We start from the raw sequence: 26,931 nt of genomic DNA, 5'->3' as shown, positions 1-26,931 counted from the left end.
CATCTCAATCTACCTATGTAAATGAGACCAGGGATCTGACATCAGGTCCATGTACAGAAATTATAAACAAATATTCATCCATTATGCTGCTGAAATTTAACAGCTGGAGCACTAACAGTAGCTGAACTCCAAGCCCCGAGTATCAATTATTTATGAACCTAAAACTGACAAGACTGTCTAGGTGAATTAGCTGCATATGTCAAGCTTTGTTATAAATCCCAGCCTACTGTAAAACTCATTTTCATAGAATGTATGTACAAGGCTGACAATATATCAACAGTACGGCATTAATAATTTAGAAGAATGGTACCATAAGGGAGCACCTAGAAACTCTGCTCTGCAATATAGTTGATATTACAAATAAAAAAGTCAAATAAAATGAATTTCCCATAAACAGAGAATCAAATAAAGCATTTTTCTATGATTTTATATTCAATTTTCCAAAAACTTACCAGCTGATACTTGCATTTTTAGGAACCATAAGCATCACCTGAAGTTATTCAATTTTTTTTTTTTTTTGCCATTGCTAAAAATGTCTTTGAATTTCTAGGCCTGTTGATGTTGGTTGCATTGCATTTATTTTATTCTTACAGAGTGAGAACTAAAAGTGAGGTGAGGGTAAGAGAAGGAAGAAAAGCCCTGCTTGCAGCAAGCACTACTGCACATTGTGTCCCATGTCCCACTATCCCAGGTTGCTCCAAGCCTCATCCAACCTGGCCTTGGACACTTCCAGGGATCCAGGGGCAGCCACAGCTTCTCTGGGTAAACTGTGCCAGGGCCTCTCCACCCTCACAGGGCACAATTTCTAACATCCAAAAAACCCCTGCCCTCTGTCAGTTTAAAGACATTCCCCCTTTTCCTGTCATGGGATAGGGAAAACTAAAATACAAGGCCTAAACCAGAATGTCTACAGCGAGATCTGAAAAAAGGAGATATCAAAGCTTTGCCCAGTGTCTGTGAAATTTAAGACAGATCTGGATTTTGCTGTTGTCTCCCATCTCCACTGAAGAATAACCATCTGCTGCTTTGATGGAGCAATGGACACATTCCCTCAAAATCCAAATTTTGTTCAAAAGCTGCCGGATTTTTCCTGTGTATAATTTCACCTATGCCCATGAAGATGTGTCTGGTTGCAGCACCTTTTTGCTATTCAGAGAGGATGTCCACAAAAAAAATGAATGTATGCACATATGAGAATCTGTGCCTATCAAATACACAAGATTTTATCTTATTTACAGAAGTAGCTCAGTTTTTGATCAACTGTGAACATCAGCTGTCCTTGTCTCCACAACACAACCTTTGGATTATTAAGAAAAATGGAAGGGGGAGGGAAAAAAGGGGGAAGAGAGGGAGAATCAGTCCTGGTCTTGGGTACAGATAGATGCCAAAAACTGAGGGGTGGTCAAAGGGAATATCTAATAATAAACTTACAACCCACAAAGATTGCTCCTACACTTAAACTCAGCATTGATTTTGGATACCCCTTATCGGGGATTCACATTGACAACATCCCATGAGGAATCAAGGATTCCATGAGGACTTCTTCCAAGGCAAAAGATAAATCCCAAGACTCTCAAAATTGAGGAGCACAGAGTTTCTGGAAGTATTTTCTCAGTACAAAAGTCAAAAGCACACATGCATTTTGAAAGAAACAGTAATGGTTCACAAGAGTTTGACAAGGAAGTTAACAGCATTTTTGAGGCAGGAGAAAATTCAGAGGAGGTAATATGTCCTTGGTGATGCACACTTATACAATAAAGTTGAAAAAAGGAGATGACTTTATGAGTGTGGAAAATGCTCCAATGCCATCTCCTCATCTGCAGAATGCTGCCACTTCTGACTCAGGAAGTACTCGAAAGAGACTGGAAAAATGTAATAAATATACTGTATTAGATAAAGGAAAAAACAGAGATAGACATGACTGGTTAATGGCTGATGCCTGATACATCAGGGATTTATGAAAGAAAAGTTCTTTCAGGAAGCTGCTGGTGGTGGGATCAGGGAGGACCCATGGGCCACCCAGTGCATCCTCTTGTAGTGCAGAACGAGGGTTTGCACAGCCATTCCTGTGTAATTCTTCAGACTCCTGGGACTTTCCATTTCTCATTGCTTTAGTACTACCTGCATGGGTTGCTTGCTTTAGCTTTTCTAAAGTAGATTTTAATGGCAACAACAACAGTAATAGTAACAGTAATAGTAATAATAATAATAATAACAATGATAATTTCACTGAGTGTGAAATTTACTCTCAAACAGAAAGTCCATGACAAGGCCTTTGCATCACTCAGATCATGTCAAAGTGCTTAAAATAGGACTTAATTTGGATTTAAATAACACAGAGATCTCCTGCTGGCTCTCTAAATACGAATGAACCCATCTTGAATGCCCCTCGATGTCCAGGTGCTGCCTCAGGCACATGAAAAGGTGTTTTCTGTTGAAATCCCTGAGAATTTTCCCCACAGACTTCAAATGCAGAATGAAGATTGTGCTGTCTGCTCAAAACAACGAGCAAAGCATTGTAGAATTTCCACAGGAGAGTTACCCGGGCTTAATTTTTGGACTTAATTAATTGACTTGGTGTCTGATGACATCCCTCAATCTACAGGTGGCTCTTCTTGCAAACTGGTACTTTTATTAATAATTCCAGTGTCTTGTTCACATGTGTGACACCTATGGAATCTTTCCCATCAGCTCTGTAGCTAATATCCTAAATCCTGCTTGGATGCCTTCCCTTTCCCAAAAACCATTCCTTTCCAAGATTGTATTGCAGTGGAGCTACAGGCTGGCACTCCTGTTCTTGCTGCTACACATCACACCACGGCAGGGGTAGAGTTACCTGAGCTTTCCCAGGCCCTTGGCAGAGCTCCCTGTGCTCCACACCTGCCACAGGCACTGCTCAGGGGCACAGTGCCCAGCAGGATCCCTTTGGGATCTCCCTGCCTTCCACTGGCACCCAGGAGCCAGGACTTTTACTCTCAACAGATGGATTCAAGTTTCCTTTTCTACTTCCATCAGCCACCGGGGCTATTCTAAGTCATGACTGTGTCCTGAAATTGTCTAACAAATATCCTAGCTATTTAGTATGAAATGTCACAGTAATTATGTAAATCTGTTTACCTGGTTAAGAAAACATTTAGCAAAATCCATACCTGGCTCTTCAAAGTGCTCTGCAGCTGTGTCCCAACACCATCCAAACCATTCCCCACCAGTGGGCCAGAGGGATGAGCAAACCCACCTGCCAATCATCAAAGCCTTGTGAAGTGCAGTTTTCATTTTCTATTGCACAGTAATCTCTATTTACTGAAAAAAGGAGCGGTGCAGTCACTCTTATTTGAAGATTGTTTTTGTTGAGTTAGGGTAGACAGGTACATGAACAACCAGACTCCAAATACAACTCCTTTGGGCTTTTGCAAGTGTGGGTTAAGCTTAAAAGATACAGGTCAGCAACAAACAAAGAGTGATTTGAGTATTTGTGTGAGTTTGAGCTAACATTTCATGGGAGACCCATTTTATGAGGGCTACAAGGTGCATTTCCAAGGCATCAGTTCAACAGCTGTATGTTTTCCTTTAATTTCTGAAAGGGTTTTCAACACAATAGTTCTGTGATTTCTTGAAATTTTTTAGTTAGAACTGAGCCTAGAGCTGGGAGTCTCATAACCGTAACTCAGAAACTGGATTTGGAGTTGAAAAATAATTCAAGATGAAAAAAAAATTTTTTTTTGAATTGGCTATACTTGGTGATAACTCTTGACTTATTCTTCTGTGCTGCTGCAATAAGCTATATTCTGGGGACCTGCTTTTGTGACTAAAAAGATAAGTCTCTTGTTGGGAAGAAAATTGCCTCTCTGACATAAATCTTTGGAATAGGAGTTTACAGAAAAGTGGTAAATATATAAAAAGAAAAAAAAAAAAAAAGATCAAATATCCCAAGCAAAACAAGAACAGGAGAAGATGAGGAAATATTTGCATTACATCAACCAGAAAGATTATATAATAATAATAACAGACCTCGTTTCTGACTGCCATCTTGGGTTTTATCTAAACTTTGCAATGCATAGCTTCCCAAAATTTTTGCCAGCAGAAAGCCCCTAGGTTAGCACCTCTCCACACTGTGAACAGAGCTAAGAATGAATAAGAAAAATCTAAAATCCCAGAGTTTTTTCTTTTCCTTTTCTAATTCCTGACTATATTTAAGGAATCCCATAAATACCTGTGGATTAAAGTGATCTAATTATAAGACTTGAGATCCTCTAAATGTCAGATGTAGACTGTAGTGCTATATAACAGCATTTAATGAGCCACGTAAATGACAACACTCACAAAGTATAAAAGAAGCCACTGGCAGGAGGTTTTGGGCCTTGATTTGTAGCATTACCTGACATGAGTACCTGCCCACCAACAGCAAATATCCCAGGATTCTCCTTTACTCTCTCCTGAGGCACTGAGGTACCAACAACAGGTACCTCAGTCAGATAATTTCTCCCCACAGTTTAACTGGTGTGGCTGACAGCCCAAAAGCACTTCAATTTCTGACCTACTCAAAACATATTCACTGCACTGAGTCTCACCCTACCTGACTGCTGTGTTTAAAATGCCTCAGGGTGTATTTTGCTTCCAATAAAGCACATTAGACCTGCTTAGCTAAGAAATAGAGCTGCTAATCCTGGCAACGCTGCTGATTGTGCACGGCCTGTGCACACTTCTTACATGGTCAATTAAATTTACAAACCATTTCAAAATTACCTGCAGCCAGCAACAAAAACGAGCTTGGCAACATCTGGATGGCTGAACTTGATGCCTGATAAATCCATCCTTTCTGCTTTCTTTCCAGCTCGTTCAGAGGGTGCAACGCATATTTCAGAAGAGAGGAGTTCACTTATCACGTTTTATGTGCTTGAAAATTGGAAGGTTCTTGCAGTTGTAGTGATGCTGATTTTTTTTTAATTATGTCATTGCAGATGATGCTTAAAATAAGCAAATCTTCTGCATTACTCTCATTACTGGTCTTTCTTTACTAGGAATTAAAATAGAAAAATGCCAGACTGGGTCAAGTAAACAAAAGAAAAAAATCCACAAAAAAAACCCTTAAATAAACAAAAAGGGAAAAAAATAAAACAACAAAAACCCCCAAGCCCCACAGAAAGTGAGGACCGTGTTTGTGGTTGGCTGCTAAATCAAGCCATGAATTTTAAATCTATCTACAATCTACTGACTTCTGTGATTTTTTCCCTGTTTCGCCATTTAATAAATGGAGAGAGAGACAGAGAAAAGAGAAGTGTTAAGAGTGTGCTGAGAACTGTTCTTTCATTCTGGTGTAGTTTTCAGATCTGACACAAGCTGTTGGTCTAAATGTGTACAAATACTTGTGACAGCCTCAGCCCTTTGCTACAACTTCTGGGTATTGTCTGTTGATTTGATTCCTGGAAATTTTTCTTCAAGTTATTTTAATTCAGTGAAACTTATCTCAGGAACCAAGTGAGGAAGGAAATGGACTGGTAAATATTTAAAAGGTTTTGGAGGATGGGCTTTGGAGAGAGAAGCTGCGGGTGCTCCATCCCTGGCAGTGCCCAAGGCCAGGTTGGATGGGGCTTGGAGCAACCTGGGACAGTGGAAGGTGTCCCTGCCCATGGCAGGGGGTGGCACTGGAAGAGCTTTAAAGTCCCTCCAAACCCAAATCATTCTATGATTCTGTCATTGTACTTCTACAACACTCTTAACTTAGAACACAAAGAAAACCTGTGACAACCATTCCTCGCTGTGGCCAGGTTGAGCAAATACCCCCCCACACTCCCACAGAATAGAGCAGAGCATTTAATGGCAGAGGAGCAGACTGAGTCATTGCAGGTGAATTTAATGGTGGCATTTCCAAATGTAAAGGCTGCAGGGTGAGGAATTATGAAATATTCTTCTGGAAGGAAGGTTTTGTGTGTTTGTCTGCCTAAATATGTGTAACAGCAGCGTGTTCTCTAATGTAATGCAAGTGAGCAGCAAGGAAACCTTCTAATGGTGTGTAATGCCTATTAATGTGGGTAAAAGCAAGAAATGTGACTTAGGAGGCAGATACTGTCTGCACAAAGAACTGACGAGGTCCTTTGCTGGTATTTTTCCAGTTATTGAACCATCAGGTGTGACTGTATAACACGAAATATGGAAGTCCAACAAATGTCATACTAAGTACTTTTCAAAGATGTAATTGATCATCAAATTCCAATAACAGTTTAGGTACTTAGTTGATATTGAGATTAATATACAGCTGGCTGCAGCAAGAACCTCTTTGGTTTCTGACCTTGGCTGGTAGTAAAATCCAATCGATATTTAGACCAAGCAAGACTTCCAGAGAGGATACATTGAAGACATTAGTTTTCTAAAAAAATACTGTCATCAGCTAGAAAATCTAATCCTCTGTGAGGAATATGGTGGAACAGAACTGAGTAGCGAGCCAAAAAAATGTGACTAATCTCCTGAACACAAACAGAGTTTACTCCCTCCTGGTTTCCCTCCTCTGGCTTCCTGATTTTCTACTCCCTCTTCCCTCCCATGGAGAACACAGTTAGCACCTGTGTAAAGGCAGAAGTTTGCTTTGCAAACCTGGCTAGAGGACACTGAACCAGCAATCTGATATAGCAGATATGTCCAGTCAAGAATAACCTGCACACCTTAAATTTCAAGTTGCCAGGTGCTCCCTTCAGGCAAACATTTCATGGGCCAGGAATTATTCCTGGGAATACTCTGTGGGAAAAATAAGAGATTCACAAATTCCATACTATTTCTTACCCAAATTTCTCAATGACAGGTCTGCCGACAACATAAGGTAAATGCAGTGAAGTAATACTTATTGCTTAATTGGAATAGTGTTTTTATCAGACAACTTATACCTTTTTTTCCTTCTATATATTTCAGATAGATCTACATAAAAATATAAAATAGATTGCCAAAATATATAGTGTTTTGCTGAGTTTTATTTAATTAGTCTTTCCAATGTCTTTGGGATCTTAGAGCTAATTACCCCAAGCACATGCTAGAAGAAGATTAAATTTCCAAAAGGCTTCAATCTAACCTGATCTTGTGCAGATTTTATGCAGATTATTATGCTTGGCATGCAAAGCCATGTCTGCAAAATACCTGTCATATCCTTTTCCAAGCACATGATGGAGGTCATATGGAAAAAACTCACTGTCCTAAATGGTTTCTTCAACAAGATTGCCTTCCACCAATAGGAAAAAGAAAGCTATTTTTTAAAAATTGCTTTTTATTTCATATATGCATACATACATATCTATTAGGGTTTGTTTGACTGTAGGGTTCCCATGAATATAATGATTTATTAAATCTTGTCCAATGTCTTGACAGAAAAATCAATCCTTGAGAAGCCGTTTGGAATTTTGAAAGCCATTTATAAAATCATAATAATTTTATCAGACTTAGTCCTTTCCCCGCTGTCACCTTGCCTGTACCACAGTTGCTAAAACCAATTGCATGGTGTTTTGGGTTTTTTTGTCTGATACATCTGGGATTTGGTGCTGGATGTGCAGCTTCACCACTTACCCACCAAGCAAGGGTTAGTCAGGTAACATCACCTCCCCATCCCAAACAGAGCAGAACCTCACACAGGCAAGGAATCCTCAAATTAAGTTCTTCAGTTGTGAAATTGTTTCTTTTTATGTGATGTTCTGCCGAAACCTGGACTGACAGCACTGAGAGCATCCCAGTTTCTCCAGGCTGCCTCAAGGAAGGGGAAGAAGGGGCAGCTCAAGAGACACACATAAAGTTATGAACATAGATAAAGAGATTTTTTTGAGATCAGCACCTTCTGCTGTCCTGGCATGGCTTGGCTCAGTTTTGTAGGACAAACATAATGTTTGCATTTCCTCCCCTCCATGGACTGTCAGTGGGTGAGGTTTATTTTCACATCCAGCTGCCTTCTGACACATGGCGAGGACCTTAAGGAGCTGCTCCTGTAAAAGGCTGTGTGTGCTGCATTCCCACAGGGAATGAAAGGGGCCTTCTGCCAGTCCTGTCCTCCACTGCCCTCACAAACCTCCATGAGGCACCTCCCTGTTGGCCAAGGTGGTATCAAGAAAAAGAAGGAAAATGTGAAAGGAGCTCAGAGAAAACTGTAATTTTGCTTTTCTTCAGACGCATGAATCTAAAAATAACTTTGAATAAGGACTTCTATATATATATAGATCTTTATAAATAATCACCTAATGCGTCTAGCCAGAAAAATGGATGAAGCACCACCACATTCACACCCTTCCTTAATGGAATGCAGGTTTCCCTGCACTGCTGGCCAGTGAAAGGTCTGACCCAGATTCGACGCACGCCAGAGTAAAAGTGAGTCAAAATAAGTGCAGCAAACACAGCTGCTAAATCGCCACCTTTTTCCATCCCATTCCCTTCAGTGGAGAGCTTCAATTATCTGTAAGTGCAAGATTAGTTCAAGAAGAGCAGCGGAGGGATGAAGGCTGGAGCTGTTCTGTGCTTTGGAGGACACGGGGATTGTGCTCAGCACACATCTGCAAGGCTCCCCCTCTTAAATCAAACCCTGCTCCACTGCACCATCTTAATTGTTCCAGGTGTTGTAGTCAGTAAACATTTGCTCAGGATTTTATGTGGGTACTATACCTGAAGATTTGTTTTCTATTCGAAATACTTGCATTTCCTTCTGTCTTTGTAACTGGAAGAAAAATTAACTCTGATAAACCTACTTGGGCTCACAAGTTGTTTGTTAACCTGTTTGTTAACCTATGCTATATATACCTGGAGTATATTTTTCCATATGATTTGATTTTGTGGTATTCTCACCCCAGTGATAGCTCCCTGCTAACAAATAAAACCAGAAAGGTACACAAAGAGTCAAGTAGAGCTGCACAGACACCATTGCAAGGTTCTGGTCATTTAAAAAAAAAAAAAAAAAGGCAAGTGTTGGATGGCAAATGATAAGAATACTATTAAATTTTAAAATTCTTTATGTAGATCATTCCTGAGCTAAGCTTTTTTACATTGCAGTGCAGATATGAAATAAAATGGAGTCTAACAGCAAGGATAGAACCAGTAATTCCTCTGCAGAAAATGCACAGAAAGCTAATCTCTATTCTGCCATAGAGCTTGTGTTCAATCAGAATTTTTAGTTTGATTTTCATTGATTGTATAACAAATAGAACAGCTATAGCCAATACACACAGATGGTCAGCTATGTCCAACATATCTGCTGTGGTTTGTCTGAAATGTTCTCTTTTAATCAGTTCGTCTCTCCCCTCCACAAAGAGCCAGGAAAAGAGGAGACATCACCAGCTCATTCCCAGAACAATCTTTTTTCACCTTCAGAGATTTGAAGAAGATACAAATAAAAGATAAATGAGTCCTATCCAAAACTGGACTGAATTTGGGAATTTTGCAGACACACACTTGTGCGGTCCAACCACAACCCAGCACTGCCATGTCCCCCGCTAAACGATGTCCACAAACGCCCCATTTCCATGGTTTTTGAACACTTCCAGGGCTGGTGACTCCACCCCTTCCCTGGGCAGCTTGATCCAGTGCTTGACAACCCTTTCAGCGAAAAGAATTTCCCTCATATCCAATCTAAACCTTCCATGGTGCAACTTGGGGCCATTTCCTCTTGTCCTATCCCTTGTTCCCTGGGAGCAGAGCTTGACCCCCACCTGGCTGCACTCTCCTGTCAGGGAGTCAGACACGGCAAGAAGGTCCCCACTGTTTGCCACACACCTTGTCTGGCAGGCACCAGCCCCCAGCCACACACACAGCTGAGCAGCAGGGACGTGAGGAGGAAGGACAAATCCCCCCTGAGCTTTGGGGTAAAAACCTGGCAGAGCTCCTCCTTGCTGCCCATGCAACACCACGCTGATGGCAGCTCTCAGCCCATTCCCGCTCGAGGGGGGCAAGGCTCACACTTGCAGCTTCTGAGTCCCTCACAGCTCTCCAGGCATGGATGTTTGGGGTTTTACAGCTCCATCCCTGCCCAGCTGGGAAGACCCACTGCCTGCAGGGTGCCCTCTGCAGCTGAGCCATCTGCCAGCCCCTCCAGCGTGGTTTTGCATCAGGGCACCCCTGCCTGGCCTTCTGGGGAGTAGGAGTCATAAACCCCCAGCAGCTCAATGACTGTAATGACTCCTCTGAAGATTTTTATAGGCGATCAGCTCCTGGAAAGGTCTGCTGGTAATTTGTGGAGAGGGTACATTACCGTTATCCTTGAGGAATTCCTGCTTCCTTTTTATGCACCTTTCTTCTCTTGGGGGGACTGGGAAATGAACGGGAGGTGTTAGTCAGGAGCCTCTCGCCCAGCACAGGCTGCATTTATTTCTCTGCAGACACAGAGAGAGCTGCAGCCTGCTGATTCAGGGCTGGATGTCTCCCTCCACCCCTCTGCGGTTCAGAGGGTGGCAAAGGGGCAGGGAAGGGAATTGAAATTTCCTGGAAATGGTATAAAAGAAAGGGACAAGATTCTAAATAGCATAAACCAGCAAAGAGCTTTAATGGTCAGGTATCATCACAAACCCCTCTGAACCAAGCAGGGGAGAAAATGTAGAAGGTTACTTGGTTTGTGAGCTGCCCACATCAGCAAAATGCTCCTGGTGACACCTGGGAGGAAGACTGGGTGAAGCAAGTGATTTCTCCATATAAAGCAAGCTGCAGTCCTAGATTTGGGACAGTTCTTCCCATGCAACTCAGCCCAAATTGACAAAGATTGAGTAATTTACCCAGTAATGATAAAGCTCAAGTAAGTGTCCCCAGTGTGGTTTTTCTGGCCTGTGGCTGCCATGCCACTGCTTTTCCAGCAAATGTTTTCCACTGCAGACAGCATTGCTACCAACAAAACAATCTTCCAGAGATCATAAAATGTTAAGGAGTTCATTTGTTTAAAGCATTATGAAAGAGTTCCCTTGCAGATCTCACTCTTTAATTTCCTGCACCGGGGCTGAGGTGTGGGACACCAATACTGATAGATCAGATTAACACCTCTGACGCTCAGGCTTTTCCAGCTGCAAAACACATCATCACTGTTGCAATATGAGCTCTGGGGTCTGGACCTGTTGCTCCCAGGGGTCTTGAACAAACTAACATAAAGCAAAAATTACAAGCAATTCATTCTAACAGGTAAACCAAGCCCCCTGGGTTGCTAATTTGCCTATTGGGGAAAAACACTTAAAGAAGGAGATGACTTTTTCTTCTTTATGTTCTCAATAAATCCACTTACTTTCTTCAACTCAAGGTTTCCTACAAATCGTATAAGTGCAACAAAAATGTGTGAATAGAGTGGCTAAAATTAATCACAAGTTGGAGACTGCCTTGCTGTGATTTGACAACCAGGGTCTAAGGGCCAGTAAAAGCAATTTGTGTCATTATCAAGCAGAGAATTTTTGGCACATTATTTGATATGTTACACACGGAGTGGTGCTGTGTAAATAGGCTTTTATTTAGGGTGAAAAAACAGAGAGACATGAGGAGTGGGGGGGAAAGATTGGCAGAGCAGATAGTCCCCATATCACGACAGCACCTTCCAGTTCTCAGACCTGGTGGGCCTAAAGGGGCTCCAGGAGAGCTGGAGAGGGACACTGGACAAGGGTCAGCAGTGACAGGACAAGGGGAATGGCTTCCCACAGCCAGAGGGCAGGGATAGATGGGATATTAGAAAGAAATTTTTTTCCTGTGAGGGTGGTGGGGCCCTGGCACAGGGTGCCCAGAGCAGCTGGGGCTGCCACTGGATCCCCAGCAGTGTCCAAGGCCAGGCTGGATGGGGCTTGGAGCAGCCTGGGCTAGTGGAAGGTGTCCCTGCCCATGGCAAGGGGAGGATTAGATAAGCTCTAAAAGTCTCTTCCAATGCAAACTATTCTATGATTCTGTGCCTTAAAGATTTTTTTAGTAAATGCAGTGTCATTTCATGTGAGTCCTTCCCAGCACACACAGGGTGGTGGAGCAGCAATCCCCTGCCTTGCCAAAACCTTGTGTTCCCTGAGAATTATGGCTGGGTCCTCTTTGTGTTCACATCAGCCTTAAAAACAGTGACTTCAGCCACTGTGTTGCATAAATGTTGAATTTTTTGAAATGTGATTGATGTGAAAATATTCCTGTTTTGCTTCAAAGAGCTCCATTAGAAAGACCTGGGGAGTCCAGCATCTCTCCAGGATGAGCAGAGGGAACTGAGTGGGACAGAACTATTTAGAGCTGTCAGGGGAAGAGTAAGGGATGCTGTCCCAAATCAAGGGGAAGAAATGCCCAAGAAGAGCTTGTGAAATGGCAATTGGATTTATTCAGTGAACTGGAACAAAGACTTTTTGTAAAGAGTTTCAGTTAATCTTGTGTGAAAAGCTCCACGTTTCATTATAAATTACTTCTGGAATGAGTTACAAGCAAAAAGTGCTTTACACCAGTGCAATTCCATGAGAGCAACACTAATGGCCTTGGAACACCCACAGCCCAGAGCCAGAGATGAACCTACAGAAAGCCAGCAAGAGGAGGAAAGGGACCCTTAAACAAAGCACTAAATCCCCCTCCTTCATCCCAATCCTTCCAAAATCCTAGAGCAGAAGATTGTCCATGGGCAGAGTCAAAAATGTTCACTCCCTGCCAGAAGAGCAACTTCTATTTCTAATGAAATAGCAGCAAATAAAACTGGGAAATACACAAAAAGTGTCTCTCAGCATCAATGTGTTGATACTGTTCTATCAGTTGGGATTTTTTTGTTAAAACCACTGGGGTTCTCTCACTATTATTTTCTCTACAAACCCTCCATGAAGGAGCCACATGTAGAGAGATAGTTGGTGTGGGGACTTTCTTTGCTTTACTTCATTTTTGTCAGTGCTGCAGCTTCATTCTCATAAAATCAAGTTAATTGATGGTTCCAAGTCAAGTCTTGGGCCAAAACTAAGTCCACTGCATTAAAGCGTGGTCCAAAGAAATGTCCTTGCAGCTGGGCTGTCCCTCCTCATCATCAATACCCTTTTCTTTCGTTATGAACTTTTGGGGAGTCCATACGCAAGTAAAGACTTAGATCCAACACTCACTGAAAATGTTATGAGCTGATTTCCCATTTTTCTCCCAGAAAGAGGAAAGCCAGTCATGACTACCAGCTACTCCATGTTATTTTTACGGGACAGCAATTAGTCTCTGTAATGGAAAAGAAAAATGCCATTAATTCAATCAATGTATTACATATTAATTACCAAAATTATTGAAATAAACTTTTTAAATAATATCAAGGAAGTAATTAAAAAAGTTGCTCCGCACGTAACACTTTCAGATCCAGAATGAGAAATGTATGTGACTACTAGGGGCCAAAACATGGCACATTTAATTTAAACCCTGGCAGCAAGGGGCAGGTTCCATTGCAGCTGTAATAAATTACATACAAGTGCTACAGAACAATAACAAAAACTGTGAGCCATCCATTTCAGTACCATTTACAAGAAATCAATATCAATACTTAATGCAATACTGGTGAAAAATGAGCAAAGATACAGAAAGCATAATAAACCAGTAATGAAAGACCTTGCAGTGTTTCACTTTGGAAGAAAAAACTAACTGTCTATATTTTCATGTAGAGGGATATTTCACTGAGGCAATGTGCTGGAGGTATGAGTGTTTTGCAGATTTAAGTTTAAAATAACCTCTTTATTAAATTAAAAAAAGTTCTTTAAACTGTGGATTACTAGCTTAGTAAAGCTCATACATATGGAAGGAGGCATTTTGTCTTCCCATGGTCCTGAATATTTTTCATGGGATTGCCTCAGATCAAACATCATTCCTTTACACACCTCTCTGAAGGCACAGGCAAGGCCACTTTCTTCTCACAAATGTAGGTGTTCCATTCTGGAGGTGCTGGCTTTAAACATTCTACCACCAGTGAACTAAGCAGGATATTTCATCAGGTAGCCCCATTTCCTCCACTGGCTTCAGTCTCCTCTGAGAAAAATGTGTTATAATACCTTTCAGAAAGGATCTATTGCCAGGTGGAGCGCAGGACAAAATAATCCTGAAAATAACAAGTGTGAAGTCCCTGTCGGGCGAGGCGGCCAAACGTGAGGGAATTGCCATTTGTCACCACAGGTACCATCCTCATCCACACAATCACCCTCAGCCCTTTGCTCTCCATCAAGCTAAAAGGCCTTGCAGGAAAGGTTCAGCTCTCCCAGATTTCCCTTCAGCTCTCCCGGAATTTCCTTCAGCTCCCCGTATGCCTCAGAGGACAGGAAGAATTAGAAAGTTAGGAGAATTATTGTAGCACTAGATGAATTCTAATACTAAATATAAATATTACATGCTTAAAAATAGCAAGAGAAGTAGTAAGAAATGAATTGCAGTGAATCTACGGGTGGGCAGATCATGGATAAATAGACAGATAAAAACTCCTTTTGCCATCACTTTTTATCATGCCATACTTCCTTTGTATTGCCCCTGGGGTTACTCCATTGCCTGCCACAGCAGACTACCAAAAAGCAAGGACATCTAAACATTGTTTTTGGCAAGCAAAAACTCTCCTTTACTATGATCAAAGTGAAATTAACAGTTTACTTCCAAACTGGTTCATAAGCCTTTTGGAACAGAGGGACTTCAGAAGGATCCTGCAATACAGCATCCAGGCTTTAGCACCCAGTAACAAAAGATGCTGATATTAACTAAAAGAAACAAATTTCTGCAATTTAGTACCCCAAACCAAAGTCCTGCTGCACCACTGCCTTATCCAGTAGAGACCTCCACTAATCATACGTGCAAGGAAAAAAACCCCTTACTAATAAAACAAAGACAAAATTAATGATATATGTATCATATGTCTCAACAATAAATAACTTGGTCCAACTGCTGTGTTCATACTTGCACAAATATAAAATGTTTTTCACTGGAATATGCCAAGGATTTGCATGTGAACATTTTCAAAACCTGAAGCTTGACCTTCCAGCTTCTCCCTCATGAGCACAACCACAAAAACTTGGATTGGGGATGAGTTCATCCTTCATTCACCCTAAAAGAATCTTGCATGAGCTATTAGGTCATCTTATGTAAAGAATACAATTTCACATGGGATTTTCATCAGAGTGAAACCACAGAAATTCAATAGACCAAGCAGAAATATTTAACAGCCTTCAGACATGTTGAAGCCTTTCACAGAAAAATAGGAAGACGAGAAATTTGATGTGAAATAAAAACTAAATACTTGATGCGTTTAGTGAAATAATAAACAAGTTTAACCGCAGAAATTAAGGTTTAGACACCTGGTGAAATGTTCTGGTAGAAACTGAGGGACATCTGGAGTCCTATTCAGTCAAAGGAGATGCCTTGGATGGTTTGCCAGCTGAGACCATCAGTAATCCTACTGCTAGGCTTGCATGCTTGGATTTGCTGAGAGGTGAGGGTGTCTCACAGCTCCTCCAGCTGCCACCCAGCATCAGATGCTGAGGGAAAGGTGACAATGCTGAGGATGCTACTCAGGCCAGCTTTCACAGTTGTTCTTTGGCTCAGACAGCTGGCAGAGCTATTCCTGGCTGTTCTGATATGAACAAAAATAATCCCATGACGTAGCAGTGAGAGCTCATTCCCAACTACCACATATTACTGCACAGTGCACAGGATTTCATTTTCTTACCTGGACAGGATTTTGTATTTCCCCACATAAGTGTGATTTCAAAGTAGAATTTAGTTTATTTCTGTTTTGTTTTTGGTTTTTTTTTCCGTTAGGAAGTGTGAACTTGTCTTCCAACACCACAGAATAGCTCAAGGAAGAATTAATCAAGTGCCAGTGTATGAAAAGGGCAAATGAGCTGCTCTTTTGGATTCAGACAACCTTTTGGGGTTTGTTCATATAGTTCCACAGTCCCAGTTTAAAAGTGGCACCTGACTCGATGAGATGGAGAACAAGGTCACTCAGGAGGGGACTTTTTGTACTTGTTCATCCATCACAGCACAGCACGGTGCCATGGCCAGTGTTTACAGGCAATAGCAATTGGGAATGGAGAGCAGAAGGGCTGTGGGGTGCTTTTGGATGCCACACCTGCCACCCAGGTGGTTCAAAAAGCCAAATTTTGCCCCAAGGACCAAGACTCCAAGAGGAGGGAACTTCCTGGATCAGCTCCTACTGTTGCCAGCTCCGCTAGTAACAGCTATATGTCATTCTTTCCCCAAAATTTCCCAGATAAAGGGTACAAGAAATCAGTTTATGGGCACAAAATAAAGAGTGCCATCTACTACAGAAGGTTTTGCATTAGAGGCTTGTGTTGAGCAGCACCCCTTGAGCAGTCACCACAGAAGGACCATGGTACTGACAGATGGCATCCAGCCCTCCTCACATGATAGCAGGGTTCTGTCCAGAACACTCACAGCTGTGTAAAAGCCAGTGGGAGTCTGGATTATGTGCAAAATTAACAATCATTGGGGAATGCAAATATTCTAAACACTACTTCCGCTAATCAGCTTTTGAACATATCCCTCTCCGGGAGGAAATCAATTTTTTTGCAAGTAATACAAGGGATTCCTATTACATGTTATGAGTTAAGTCTAACTGATTAATCCCTTAAGTAAAATTCCTTTCTTTAAATTAATTCAATGCTTTCTGCTGCCATTCAGTGGTTTGCCTGAGGACATCACATTTATTTGCTCACTCCTACCTGCCTAGGCACACCCACTCAGCGCTGTAACGCCCTTGTTAGTTAAATACATGATGCCTTGTTATAATTACAAGAAAGGTATTGAGGCAAACATGCTGTCTCACTCTTTAGATCTGTTTTTCATCACCGAGTCCAAGATGGTGATTTAAATATGATTCTAGGTGAGCATCACCAGAAAGAGCTGAATCCCTCTGAAGCTAAAGATTTCAAGAGCCTTGGAGTTTAGACCTTAATGAAATGACTTTTTTTTTTCCCTTGAATCATCTTGTGAAAGTGATTCTTAACTTTTACTGCAAAGGAAAGGCTTTGGGGAAAGGAGAAGTTCCATACCCAGTAGATGGTGCTGTAATCAAATCCTAAAACCTGTTACGCCAGAGCCACTCTGCTACGGTGTCACGGCAAATTTCCGCAATTAATAAAGAAAGCGTGTTTATTTTAGACACGTGTCGTTGTGTTTAAAACACACTTATTAATCTGGAGCAGTAATTGTCCAGGCAGTCTGCTGAAACGATCCCAAGAAATGTGTGGTGTGGATTTTACACGTCTCGCAGAAAAGGCATTGGGGATCTTTCCTCGCATCACTCGGGCTCTCTGGCCCAGGGCTGTGGGATCATTTGGCTGCAGCACAGGGAGGGCACGTCTCTCATTTTGGGGAAGCAAAGCAAAATCCCTCCATCTGCACTATCTTGTGCCTTCCAGCCCGGGGTCAGATTTCACAGGAGCAGAAATGTGATCTGTTGATAAGACAGGAAAGGAATATCATTTCCCAGGTGAATAAATTATAAGTATTTTGTTCTAAAAAAAAATCTTTGGATTTCTTTCAAACTCTTTGACTGTGTTGCTACAGTCCTCCACCACCTGCACTTGCATATCTGATCCTCAAATTCCCCTATTTTGTAACTGGAACTGAATACAATGGCCGTGTCCTGAAATCAGCCTTTACTTTTCTCCTCTGCAATCTTCATTAAAGCTCGCTGCTGTTGATAACCTTTGATCTCCTCCCCATTTCTGCTTAACTTTTGAATGCTGCACACCTATCTGATATTGCCAGCTCTCCCAGGGAGGGAAGGCATCCTCTTTGTAGGCATGCCTAGGAGAATAATCTCTCACAAGGAGCTGGAGAAAATTCAGCACTGGGGAGACAGGTCCCTTGATCACACAGATAGAGAGAGCCAGGCACCTGAGGGGACTGGCAGAAAACCATGATGGCAGGTGCTGGGCTATTTGAGAATTTAGTTCAATGTATAGATTTTTTAGTTTGATCTGAAAGTCAATTTGGACAGACATCCTTTCTAATGGCAGCAGCACCTATGCACAACTTTCCTGGACAAGAGCTTGATTTTAGACAATATTCCAAGAACAGAAGCAGATTTTCATATGATAAAATACCTAACAGGCTCTTTTACTATTCATTGCCCCTCTGAACCATCTGGAAGTCATGGCCAGGAAAAGCTGCAGAAGCACTGATCATCCCTGGGATAAGCTCTGGAACTCTGCACCCCACAGAAGTCAAAGAACTCCTAAACAGAGCCCTCACTCACTCCAGAGGGAAATTTAATAAAAAACTTGGCTAAGCAATATGCTCATGGATGTTATGTGCCTTCATATGTGGACAGCTGAAGTCTAAGAAAACTCAATCAAAACAAAACAAAAAAATTCCTATAAATCATGTTTCCTGTAGTTTTCACTTATGCAGAGGTTTGCAGCAGAGATTCCTTGGGCTACAGAATTTCATTTAACACACAGCATGGTTTTTAAATAAGAAATACAGCAGGAGGAATTTATATACTTCTTAGGGCATGGAAGTCCCTTCCCAGAATTATTAATGTGACAATACCCACACACTCAGGGCCGCGTTCCAGCCTTGAGTACACACGTGTGTCTGCACTGAAGTTAGCAAAAGCTCCACAAATATATCCAAGGAAAGACTTTCCCCCATCATCAATTTTTCAGAAAATGTAATTATTATGTATGATAATTTTAGCTAATGAATACATTTGTATGACTCATTCATTATGTATCACTCATTTATAAGGTATTCACAACATGTTTTATTAATTATTATTAAAACCTTGTATTTATTTTGATTCATATTTCATCAGGGTTACCTCTTTGAAATGGCACAGACTTTCCTTTGAACTAATCTCAGGCTTGATTTCTGCTTCTGTGAGGCTCCAGTCCAGTTTTATAATAGAAAACAAGAGGAGGCTTTCCAAATATTTCCATGGTCTCTAGATCAGGCCAGTGGTACACAAAAGGATATTATGAGGCCATTGCCCTGTACCAGGTATATAAATAATTTGTAACATAAAAAGTAGGGGTGAAACTGCCCTCAGGAATCACTGAGCTTTTCCCTCTTCGTGTCCAAGGAAATGACCCAAGCTGGTCCCTGGGGTGGGATATGGGGCAGGAACCACCACTTCTGTTCTGCTCTGGTCCAAGCCCTGGAGGAGGAGGATCCTTATCCAGGATCATGACTATTATTGGGTCACTGTTTTCTTTAATTGTTCTACACAAGGATCTGCTTCACCTCCCTGCTTTCTCTCATGTTTTTACTGCTGGTTATTTTGCTGCAATGAAAGTAAACACCGTTCCCTGTAAGATTTGCATTTTCCCTGGAGAGCTTTTATGGAATGCAGCCATTGAAAAAAAAAAAATAAAACCACCTACTTTTAACAAACACTTTGTTTCTTTACAAATACCACACGGACACAGTCTTATTCCTCCCTATCACCAATTTTGGACCAGACCAAGACAAAAATCTAAAAAATTAGGAAAGAGAAACCCCCAAGTCTTTGGCACCAGGAGCCCCTGTCTTTGACCATAAGCATCATGAACAATTTTCATGTAGATCAATAATATAAAATTACATATTGAGGGAGAAAAAAAGTAGATGGGACTTGCAAAGGGATGAAACAAGGCTTTGGGAGTGCAACCCCAAACCTGGGGACTTAACCAAGAGTTAAACCTCAGAAAGGGCAGGAATTAGACAGAAATCTAGAGGAGAAAAATTATTTTAATTTCCACAGACTTAAAAAAAAAACCAACCCAATTGAGCTACTGCAAAAAAGGAGACACACAGAGCCTGAATTTGGCCATCTTCAAAGCAGACTGCAGGAACAGGCTGCCCTTTTAGCCATTGCCCCTACAGAAAGGATAAAGGATGCTGGACTGGTAGAAGTCCCAGAGCTGGAACAGAACACAAGAAGCAACACAGATCAGATTGTTTTTGCTGATTTACTTGATTTCTTCCAGACATGGCATTGCAGGGCTCGCAAGGCCTGGCCCAGAGAGTGATGTTTAAAAATGGAGAGGTTTCCATCCATTCCAGTAAACTTTCTGATAAATTATTAAGGCCCACTTTCCATTTCAGTGTGTGGTGCTCCCTGTGCAGAATCACAGATATAATGGGGAGAAACTCCAGACAGTTCTCACCATCCACAAACAATTTGCAAAATACACCTTGCAAAAAGAGCAGCTCATTATTAAAGTTATTTTCCTTTCAACACCCTGATTTCCAACAAATGTTGAAAAATGTTACAGATGTTCTTCATTTTTTACACTTAAGTAACTTCAAAAAAAACCAAACTGATTTTGAGTGCATTTGCTCACCACATGAGCACATTTATGTGCTGAAATTCAACTCAAGCTGAATTTTTACAGGTAAATTACAAATTTTGGAGGAAAAGAGGTTTTCTCTTTGGAGCCCTAATACAGTTTTCTTAAGAGTGGCCCAACAGTATTGCTGTGCCTTCAACCCATTATTCCTGAGGTGCAGAAATGCCTGGTTCCAAATGTAGCAAAATGAAAAATTACAGAGCCTGTCTAACAAATCAAAAATAAATGAAGTAACAACATAAAGGTAAATTTACTGTTATTTATAATTTACCATTTTTACCTTGTTTTCAATTGTCTCTTAGTCCTCTTCATTCGAGGAGCCCATTACATTTTATTATGCTAAACCCTATCTTCTGTCACATAAATTACAGTTAAAGATCTTAATATTAAAGCCTCTTAGCTCCCAGACCATATTTCAGGCTTTGTTCAAACCAGACATTAATGCTGAAATTGAACACAGATCACTTTGTCATCATTACCTATGATCTCAAAAGTATAATACAATCTTTGCTATATATGGCACAAAAATGCTTCTTTGTATAACACTGAATTATGGAGATATATTGATATTCTTAATATTTTGACAAAACAATAAAACTAAATATGTTAGCTCTTTAGCAGATACCAGCATACCAGCCCAGCTATTATAACAATAGTTACTGAGGTAGAGGTTTATTTATTCCAGGTGAAATAGGAAATTAATCATATAGCTATTTTAATCCTAATTTTTCCCTGGTATAATTTAGCCTTCCTGCTGGCTGATACAGGAACACTCTTGCCAATGTTCATCATCATCTGCTTGGGTTCACAATATCCACCTTTGTTACAGGAACAATATTCTCTTTTCAGTGGTCGTGGCTCCAGCAAGGAGAAACACGGGTGCAGACTGTCTTTCATCTTATGATGTGCTTTTTACTTCTGCCCTGGAATTACCCTAAAAGATGTGTCCATGAGCCTGGGCAGGGCTCTGGGCTGTGCACAGGGATGGAGGAGGGAACACAGCTGCAATTCACTCCTGGTTTGTGCCTGGAACCTGTGCTTTGTATTATTATTTTATTATTAATGTTATTATTTTTTTATTATTATTATTATTATTATTAATTTCATACAAGCAGAACTCCATGTTTGGTGCTTACCCACCACTCTCAGACCTTTACAGACTCATGCATCCTGCCCCAAATTCTGTTTCTAGCTATTATCACCTCCTTCAGGAGAAACCCAACTGAATTTGCATGGGGCTGAGGGCAAAATACTGCATTTTGCAAGAGTGAGTTCTACTCCCAGTGTAGTCATGAGAGTATCGTCTGCAGGCTGTTTTTACAAGGCCTACCCTGCATAATAGGAGAATCCTTGGATGATTTCTTCTTGCCCTGGACAATTAAAACTCCCCTGCTGTTTGTAGCACCCCAGCCAGGATCTCCCCCCATCCTGCCTCTGCAGCAGTGAGAGAGGAAGCCCTCAAAAAGCTCCTCCCAAGAGAAAATTTCCTCTCTGCTTTTTCTTCATCTTTTGGACTGCCCACAGCCTGCCCCATTTATCCAGTTACTCCTGATTAGTGACTCTGAGAGGACAGGGAAGCCACGAGGTATTTTTTTCCTGCTGCCTGGTTGGGTTTGAGAAAGGAGAGATGCTTCTCATCAAAGAATGCTTTTGCCTGCTCACAAATTATACAAAAAGTGAGGATCTGTGTAAAAAAGGTCAGGCTGATATGTCTCAGTATAAACAGCACAGAAAGTTGGATTCACAGCTGCCCAAATGTAAGGAAACTCCCCCAAAAACTGCTCTGTGCGGGTGCTCTTTGGTACATACAGACTGGCTGATGAATATTTCTCCGATGGAATACATCCTGCAATGCCTCAAAATATCTCTGTCCACTTGTATTAGAGTTTGGGGTATTGCAACGTCTTTCATTATAAAGAGAGGGTTATTTTTTTAATATATACCTTTTCATTACATCTAGGAGTAAGGTCATGAGTTCTTCTCATGATGGAGGTATAAATATTACATTGTATGGCTGAAATAGTCTGCCTCCGTTCCTGGAGAATACCCTTGGGTAAAATAGTGTGTCAGGGCAGCTGATTGCCTGCTCATTTCAGTTTGCTTACTTTTTACAAATAAATTACTAGACAAATGAATAAAAAGAGAGTGTTAACTTCAGACAATCAGATTCATAATGCAGCCCCATTATGGCCTCAGAGCCTTTAAGCCTAAATTAGAGTTATTTCAGAAATTAGCTAATCGGGGTTGTGGCTCGTTTCTTTTCTCCTGGAAAGGTGGGGGGATCTTACAGTGACAGCAAGAACAGAGGTGCAGGAGAAATGGATTTTGCCCACAGCTTTCCTGTGTGAAGCTGGACAAGCTACACGTGCTCAGGTCAGAATTCCTCTCAGCTGCACTGGGGTGTGGGGAGGGTTGCCAGGTGGCTTTGAAGGGAAGATGGTGTGTCACTGTGTCACCTGTGCACACAAACTTCTGGACACCCACAGCTAGACACAGTCAAATCCCTTTTCTTCCTTCATTATCTCTTTAATTTGTGTCCCCTTTTTGGCACAAGCAATGGTTACTCTCTGCATACAGCACCAAATACCATCAAGTCATTTCAAGCCAACCATCAATTCATGAACCAAGCTGCAGAGACTCTGGAGTTTTGCATGTCTAAATTTTTTTCTCTTTCTCTCTTTCTATTTTTCACATTCATTTTATTCTGGAGGTGCTACTTTCTGGTAGATTGTCAAGTATTGCCTTTTTTGATAGTTTTTACACCCTGTTATTATCCTGTAAGTGCTAAATGATAATGATTCATCTGTTCATTTCAGTAGATACACATTTGTTTGCAGAATGGTTATTAACCAGAGCTGTTAATTATATAAGATAATTCTGTGTAAGTGTTGGCCTTAAAAAATAAACTGTCTCTCCAGGTTTTGCCCCACAAGCAAGTATTTGGATTTGATTTTTTTTTTTTTAACTTTTGTTTTGTTTTGTTACTTCTTGTTCACGAGTGAAGCAAGTGATTGATTCATTTGAGTGAATGAAAAATGCATCATAATTGCTGCAGTCTGTCCAGCCTGAATTATGTTCTGCTGGCACAGGCACAAGTAAATAATACCTCATCTGTTTACTGCTCTTCTCAACCCTGCCAGTGGAACCAGTGGATGACAAAAGAGAGAGGAAATGCACAGTTTGCAGGGAGTGGGAGCCAGAAGGTGGCAAACAGCAATTATGTGCCCAAAAAGGGAACTCAGGCAAATTTTGCCTGGCTGATAAAAGCAGAATTTGCCTTCTCAGTCTGATTAAAAATTGTCTCTTTGGGAAGGCTCTGTGTGTGTGAGAGAGGGTTATGCCTGCATTGTGAGGAAGGAGGTGTCTTTTCCTGGTGGGATCCTTCAACCTGCAGTGCTCAAATGTGGAAAGGAGCAAAGCACAAGGGGAGCTTCAGGCTTTGAGACATCAGCTATGAGACATGGGACCTCTTTGGGAACCAGCCCCAGAATGGTTATCCCTTGCTTGTCTCTTCTCCAAGGCTGGGGATCCTTGGTCTGTGATGCATGAAGTGCTCCCATGCCTTGTGAGGAGGTTGTTTTTCTTTTGATTTCGTTTTTTAGCTTAAACAATGGTGGTTCTCAGGTTTGCATGGATAAGACCACAAACCTGTACAGAACACCTTCACAGTTTGTGTGAATATTTATGGCACAGCATGTCTTTGTGTCCCATGGTCTTTTGGGTGGGTTAGTGCAGTCCTTCTTCCACAATGGCAGCATCTTTTTACCATGAGTCTGAGCTTAAGAAAAGCTGGGGTTTATCACGGAATCATAGAAAGGTTAAGGGACCTTAAATCCCATCCATTCCCACCCTCTGCCATGGGTGGGGCACCTTCCACTACCCCAGGTTGCTCCCAAGTCCCAACCAACCTGGCCTTGGACACTTCCAGGGATCTGGGGGCAGCCACAGCTTTTCTGGGCAGCCTGTGCCACTGTCTCACCACCCTCACGGTTATGAATTTCCTAACATTTAATCTAAAGATACACCCTGTCAGTTAAATAAGTGGCATTTTCCATTAGAACTGAACTCTCTCTCAAAATCCTTCACCAAGTGGCCACTGTCCTTCATTCCCATCTGCAAGTGACTTCCCAGTGTCCTGTTGATATTTATCCTTTAAAAAAACAAGCTGATGAAAGGAACATAAATAGATGTAATTGCAAACTCCTTCCTTTCCCATCAGTGTTTCTGTTCCTGCCCCAGGTAGTCTCACTGGCAAAACCTCTCTGCTGTGCATAGAAGTAAAGGATACATAAAACTCACAAAGCCATTTGCTGACAGCTAAAATCATAGACAGAAGGACCAGAGAGCTCTAAAATAAGTATTTGACCTCAGTGGTGGCAACCCCCAAATTTCTGACAGTGTCAGCAGGCTGGGCTCCAGCACAGACTTCCAGAGCTCCTCATGGCTTTTCCCCTTTAAATCACATCAGCATTAGATTTAAAGCTTGAGCTGAAACCTACAGTAAGCAATGTGAGCTGGAAACCTGACTGACTTCAGCCTGCTCAGTGTGGTTCTGAGTCTTTCACATCCATGCTACAAGGGAAAAAATCTGCTTTCCTCTTTTTCGCCCGTGTTTGAACACTGATTTTTTTTTAAATTCTCGGCTTTAAAATTCAGATCAAGCTTTTACGATTTTTGCTGCTGACCTTCAATTACACCTTTTCTTTTGCAGCTGCCAAATTAAAGTGATTTATATTTCCTAAAGTTAAAGCATATTTCTGACGATTGGGATAATTATCTCCCAGATAAGAGTCCATCATGTTTAAGACATTTTGTCACCAGGGCAGTGTAATGGCAGCCAGAAGTCACATGAGGACTCATCTCACAGGGATTACCTTGGTGGACACCCAGAGAAAGATGCCCTGGTGTGCCCTCAGCTCCCACACAGAGCCAGCAGCAGCAAAATTTCTGCCTTTGACCTACTTCAACACAGTCTTGCCACTATAAATATTATTGTCACAATAATATTACTTAAAATTAGCCTTACACCAACCATTTTTTTGCAAGGCAAACATGGCAGATGTCATTCCCATGCCAGACAGCTCTTCTTCTATTTGGTCCTCCCCTCAACAGAATTTTATTTAGCAATTAAATAAATACCTGCATAATTTCACAGACTGAAGAATGTTGGCTTTTCTATTTTGCATTGCATAATTACATTCATGGAGAGAATATTTTAATGCCCTAGGTTTTCAGTATAATTTCTTTTCTTCATATAAAAGGAAAATTTAATTTTACTTTGCAAATATAAATTAGATCCAGTAAAATGCAATGAACTGTAAAGTAGATGAAAGATTCTTTTATATGGAAAATATTCTTTCTATGAAAATTAATTGGTCCTTGCTTTAAAATTTTTTCACTGGCAAATATGTGTTCTTTATGTATAAAGTGTTACCTGGCAGTAAAATTTATTACCACCTGAACTATTCCTCCCCATATTTCAGGACAAGGAATATCATAAAGATTGTTCCCTTTTGCTGAGGTGAATTCTTGCTCAAAGCACAATCATTTCAATTTCAAAATGATGAAAGACAGTAAGTGAAAACTCATGAGAAGCTTCAAGAACTGTGGGGGAAAAAAATCACCTTTTGAACTGTTGAATCCTAGCAGCCAAATAATAACCTATTTCCTGATTTCAAAGGTGAATTTTCACAGATAATGCCATGTAGGACACAAATCTGATTTTCCAAGATACTGGGTTTACATGAAGAAGGTCCCCAAAAGCTACATCCTTGTGTGGCACAAAGGGCTGTGGGCTGATTTCTTAGCAGCTAAAGGATTTTTAAGCCATGCAACTTCACCCCTTGAAGAACTTGCACTTTTCCACCTTAAACAATGAACTTTCTTGATGAATAATTGCTGTTGGTTTGGTTTCTTTTTCTTGTTGCATTTTAAGGCATACTACTGGATTCACCAAAGTTGGTGGTTTCCTGCCCAGAAACCTTCTGGGTGGTGAAGGGCAAAGCAAGGGAAAACTGTTCCATGTGTCCTTGTCACTCCCCAGGCAAATCCCCCCATCCCTCTGCCAGCATTTTTCCATGTGAGCCGTGCTTTCCTTCCTTGGTGTTCCTCTTGCTCCCTTAAATAAAGGCAGGCAGTCTCGTTTTGGCTCAATTACTCCATATAATTGCAGAATGTGTGGAGTCCAATTGGGAAACCAGCACAGGGCTGTAAAAATGGTGCTGTGGTAGCAGCCACTACGGGAGGAATAAATCCGCTTTGGAGTGGGAATCCCCTCTGGGATATCTTCCAATGCTGCAGTCATTTTTTTCTCCCCATAGTTGTGTTTTGGCCTCGCTGCAGCTTATGTATCATGTTGGAAAGCAGTGAGATGTGAAGAAATGAAGTTCCTTGTGCTGCTTTCTTTAAGGCTCTGGCTGTTTGTACAGAGAGGTTTGGTTTATAATCATGGCATGAAGGACAGAAGAGAAGGGAGGCAGCTATTTCACAGGTCTGGCCTTCCATCTGAAGATGGAGAAGAATTTCTTGGGAACAGTTTAGCTTCTTAACACAGAAAGCTGCCTTCAAATTACAAATATTCTGATTATACATCATCTTGGCAACCATTTCACAGTTACTACGAGAAGCCAGAAGTACAGGTTGGTAATCCACAGGATCTGGCAAATTTTGAAGAGATCTGAGGTTGAGGCTGGCT

This window comes from Coloeus monedula (genome assembly GCF_965178545.1).
Source record: "Coloeus monedula genome assembly, chromosome: 8".
Classification (NCBI taxonomy): Eukaryota; Metazoa; Chordata; class Aves; order Passeriformes; family Corvidae; genus Coloeus; species Coloeus monedula.
This window is presented reverse-complemented; position numbering follows the sequence as displayed.